Source organism: Ochotona curzoniae, unplaced genomic scaffold (assembly GCF_017591425.1).
Source record: "Ochotona curzoniae isolate NIBS_2020 unplaced genomic scaffold, NIBS_Ocur_1.0 contig_2210, whole genome shotgun sequence".
In the NCBI taxonomy this organism is placed as follows: domain Eukaryota; kingdom Metazoa; phylum Chordata; class Mammalia; order Lagomorpha; family Ochotonidae; genus Ochotona; species Ochotona curzoniae.
In genome coordinates this window covers 48,321,917-48,327,328 of record NW_024465369.1, presented here as the reverse complement: position 1 = coordinate 48,327,328, position 5,412 = coordinate 48,321,917, and the positions used below count along the sequence as shown (strand labels likewise).

General features: G+C 39.7%; 1 pseudogene; it reads left to right on the top strand.

Moving 5' to 3' along the window:
- The first annotated feature begins 2,405 nt into the window (after positions 1 to 2,405).
- Positions 2,406 to 2,508, top strand: LOC121150990 (annotated as a pseudogene).
- The last annotated feature ends 2,904 nt before the right edge of the window (positions 2,509 to 5,412 follow it).

Below are 5,412 nucleotides of genomic sequence, written 5' to 3'. Positions count from 1 at the left end.
TACATGTATATAGCTGTAAGGAAATTATTTAGTATCTGCTTAAGATGGATTCAGATTGGATGTTTACATTCAAGGTTGTCCGTGAAAAGCAACTGTACATTTAAGATTTAGAATCTCCTATATAAAAATATTTAAATAAAGCTTTTTTCCTGAATTTTTTTTTTTTTTTTTTTTTTGCCAGAGAGAGAGAACCACAGAAAGCAAAAGAAACTTACAAATATGTTTTCAGGCATAATACTTTACTGGTTTACAAGAAAATTAAAAATAGAAGTTGGGCAGTGAAAGACTGAAATAATCTTTTCATCATATGTTTTGTTTTGTGCTTGTTTTGCTATTGGCCATGACAGAAGCCAACTACAGATACAAGTAGAAGATAGTACTTTTATTTGGTAAGAACAGAGTACTGGTTGGTTGCAACATATTGAAACTGCATAAAGCAGTAAGTGGAAAGGCACTTTAAGAAATACAGAATCTTCAACCAAGACTGGAATAATACCATAAACCATAGGCTAAATATAGTCAGGGCCCGGAATGGTAGCCTTGCGGCTAAAGTCCTCACCTTGAATGTACCAGGATCCCATTTGGACACCGATTCTAATCCTGGTGGTTCCGCTTCCCATCCAGCTCCCTGCAAATGGCCTGGAAAAGCAGTAGAGGACGGCCCAAAGCCTTTGGACCCTATACCTGCGTGGGAGACCCGGAAGAAGCTCCAGGCTCTTGTCATTGGATTGGCTCAGCTCCAGCCGTTGCAACCATTTGGGGAGTGAAGCAACAGATGGAGGATTTTCCTCTCTGTCTCTCCTCCTCTCTGTATATCTGACTTTGCAATAAAAATAAATAAATCTTAAGAAAAATATTCATTTGAAAGTCAAATCAGGATTTAAATGACTATTTAAAAATATTAGATTTTCTCTGAATATTTGTCATGCTTAAAACTTCAAAGTAAAGGTAAAAGGCAATCAAAATTAGTTTCACTTTAACTGTCATTCTTTGATAATTTGTTGAGATAGATAAAAGAGACTGCAGAATTATATCAAGACCAAAATACTACTATCATCACTGGGGTGATTTCGTAATTTTTACTTTTTTATCCCTAGTAAGTTGCCTCATACAAATAAAGAATTTAACAAGTATTTGATGAATAAGTAAAGAAGGAAAAAATGGTACTATTCAAAGTCATATCTAGTGACAGCTCTTTGGTGGATAGTGTTTCAAGAAAACTAGACAATCTTTATAGGTTTGTCTGTGAAATAAACATATTTAAGCAACAGAAAATAGCCTAGCATTTTAGATTATCTTAATTCCCTTGTCTTCAGTCCCTTGGTCCCACATGTGTCCCCAGTTCCCATCTCCCTTAATTCCTGTCTGGATTCCAATTTTGCCTTGGTTTCATGGGCTTCTCTTTCTACTCTTCTCTCCCAGGCACCTATGATCCCAAATTTGAAACACAGATATACTCTACTAGGTGTTTGTTTTATATTGTTTTCGTCAATAGCTTGAATGATCAGATTGGTTTGGCTGAAAGCATGTTTCATATAAATTCAATATCCTATTCTACTCATATTATTTACTCACTGTGGCAATTTTTTTTTCTCTAGCTATAAAAGTTGAGCTTTTAGGTCTTTAATTTTCAGAGTTAAACCTTTTCCCCTTTTATTACACAACCATTTAATGTTGGCTCTTTTCCCAGTATGCTGGCACTTCCTCAGTCCTCCATGAAATGTTAAAGGATAACAGATGTAACTCTGCAAAAACTTCAACCAATTCAGCAAGGACCCTGGAAAGTAAGTCATACTCCTTACAAGTTTGAATATAACTTTTATTTAAGCAGTCAGTCTGCTGTCAGTCTCTTGCTGTCTTTCCAGGGCTTTCTATCCTTAACCCAAGTCCATAGTGTGTTCTATTTTAAACAGTATCAGTCAAGGTATAATTAGCTGTTTGTGTGACAGAAATATAATGCCAAGTTCCTTAAGGGAGAAAACCAAAAACAAGCAATTCATTCGTTGACTATCAAATCCAGGGTTATAAAGATACGATGGTATCCAACTATATGCAGACAAGCATTGGCTTTGCTCTCAATAATATCTTCTGTACACTAGGAAGAGGCCACTGAAAGCTCTAGCCCTACATGGTCATTACCACTCATGATTCCCAAGATAATATTAGAGAGATTGAGTGCCTGGATTGACCATGAAGGGCTTGGCCAAGGGTCCAAAATGAGACTTCTGAGTTCTTGACAATAAATCCAGTGGGAATCTGCTAGCCATTCTAGTGATTCTTAGTTGCAGCTATTACAAGATCCACTCTGAGAATCTGAATTAGGTCTATATGTTAACAAGAGAGGAACATGTTGGAGATGTGTTCAAAAAGTTCATGAAAATGAGCAACATGAAAAAAGTATTCATAGCTTTGCACAGTGGCAATATTGTAACCAATGAGGTTTATCCAAGGCAAGACTATTGCTAATTGAAAAAAGTATTAATGAATTTCTAAAGTTTTTTCAACAAAACCAACTAATTATTTAATATCATTTCCATAAAGTTTCTGAAGTCCTCCCATGTGTGGAAGAACAAGGTGGGTGCATCCATTTTATTAAAAAACAAACAAAAAACCTACAAAGTCAACAGGTGAGAAATCAAGTGTCTCCACTGCGCTAGTGAATAAATTAATCACAGGAGTAATCGCCATGAAACAATAGCCCTTTCTGAGCCGGAGTTTACACAATGCAGTACACAGCAAAGTGAAGCACTCTCTAGCCAAGAAACTATCTAGGACTTTTTCTCTGGGGCAGCCTCGCAGCATGAAGGTGTTCTGGGTGGTAACCTGACCTTGAGTTTTGTGCAGGAATCATTTACAAGAGCAATTGCCTACAACAGATAACATCTACTCTGTTGGTTATCTCCAGAGAAAAGAACAGTATTGTGTTGGAAGTGCCAGTTCAAGGAATTAAGAAGGGCTCGATTACAGCCAACTCAAACAGAGTCGGTGCACTGTCAGTATTTCTACAGAAAGCAAGAGTCAGTCAGTCTTAATCCCTGGCCCTCTGCCTTAAATGAGGTGTGAGATTCCCTATCTGGAGATCCTGCACTTTGCTGGGAAGATGGGTTGACTGGATGATCTAATCACTGCTACTACTTTGCCAACCTCTGTATGCAATCCATTGTTAGAATTATTTAGCAACATTCAGTGGAATTCTCTGGCAATGACATAGGAAGTCAGCAATATAAACACAGGGAGGGCAGCCTTTCCCTATGATGTCAGTTTCTGCTTTAGTTTAAATATTTTTGGAGTATACTCCAATTAAGCCAGATATCGTGTTTACAATGGGTGAGAGAGCACTGTGGGCAAGAAGACAACACGCTTACAGTACATTTTCCCACTGTGCAGATAGTTACGCTAAAGTTTCGTGTTACAGCTGATTAGCTGGCTGCTTCTGACAGGGCCAGACATGACAATGAGCTGCTCTCCACCTGCAGCAAATCTGCAGCCTTAGCACACCAAAAATGGAGTCTGACACGTAGCTCTCTGACATATCGTGAATCTTTGTATCCTGGGGTTTTAGTAAGTTACCTCTTAAATACACAGCCATATTTAACAAAGATAACTATAACTCTTGTGATATCCTCGTGGACTTTTCTATTCTTTGGAGTAATAAGGAAGAGTGCAGTGACCATGTCTTTAGATTAGAAGTGGGTTATTAGAGAAAATTTTCTGGTGAAACACACACACACACACACACACACACACACACACTAACCAATAAGCAGAGCTAATTACAGAATTTCCACAAAGAAAGGACTAAAAAGTAATGACTTAGGGGCCTTTGCTATGCTAACGCACCATCTGTATTTTGTTGATCTGTGGGGTTTATTTTTGTGGTGGGGGGAGAGGGGGAAAGGAAGGGGAAGGGGCCTGTACCAGAGGTATTGTGGAGTATCAGGAAAACTTTGAGTCTTAGCATCTCCACCCTCTGCCAGCTTGACATACCTCCCCGAGGCACACAGATTTTATCTGAACTGATTAAATACCTGGCTTAGGTCTCTCCTGAATGTGAATCGGACCAATGTCATCATCCTGGTATTCAGGTTAAACAAAACCAAGAATAAATCTTCACAACCCTTTGACATCATCATTAACTGTTCTCAGCCCCACCCTCTTCCCCTACATTGGTTCCGGTGTAAAGTGTGACCAATTTACAGAGCCAAGGAGTAAGTGGTACATTGTCCATTTTTTAAAAAATTCCGTACACCCTGTCATGTCTCGGAGACAAGCCATTACACAATCACAGATGACAAACAGCTAGGGAACAATACTGGTGTTGTATAACAGTGAAAGAAACTCTCCCAGGATCAACTCCACAGAAACTTGTATTTTCAGTGGCTTTGTCGCTTGGTTTGTGTGTGAGAACAGTGCCCTCTGGTGCTTATTCAATATGCTGGCCTTCAGAACTGGCTAAGGAAAAGGAAAACCTTTGTGATTTAACCAACACAGATGATTCGTGTGATGGAACTGTATGTCCTTAAAATAACACTTCCCCACTTAAAGCTGTACTCATTGAGTGTGTGTAAAATTATTTCCGTTCTCATTTAGCATAAAATTAAAGATTTGGTTGTCCACATAGAAACATCAAGGGAAGCTACAGCTTAACCGGAAAGACATCTATCCAGTCCACCTCATCAGTGACAATTTCGCTCTGTGAAATGATTAATTTTCAAGAGAAAACAAATATCAACCCTTCCTTTCAAATATGGAGCTAATTTTTAAAAGATGTTTTGGGGGCCCAGAGTGGTGGTCTAATGGCTAAAGTCCTTGCCTTGAATGCCTTGGGATCCCATATGGGTGCCAGTTCTAATCCCAGCAGCTTCACTTCCCATCCAGTTCCCTGCTTGTGGCCTGGGAAAGCAGGGGAGGATGACCCAAAGCCTTAGTACTCCATACCCGCTTGGGAGACCTGGAAGAAGTTTCTGGCTTCTGGCTTCAGATCAGTGCAGCACTGGCCATTGCGGTCACTTGGGGAGTGAATCATCAGATGGAAGATCTCCCTCTCTGTCTCTCCTCCTCTCTGTATATTTGACTTTGCAATAAAAAACCCAAATCTTTAAAATAAATAAATAAATCTTTATTTTTATTGGAAAGACAGATTTATAGAAAGAAGACAGAGGATCCTCCATCTGCTGGTTCACCCTACAGCCAAAACTGAGCAGATCTGAAGCCAGGAGCCAGGAGCTCCCTCTAGTTCTCCCACATGGGTACAGTTTCCCAAACCTTTGGACCATCCTCCTCTGCCTTCCCAGGCCCCCAAGCATGGAGCTAGAAAGGAAGTAGAATAGTTGGGACACAAACCTGCAACAACATGGGATCCTGGCACTGGAGGTGGATGATCAGCCAGTCGATCCACCATGCCAGGTCCTA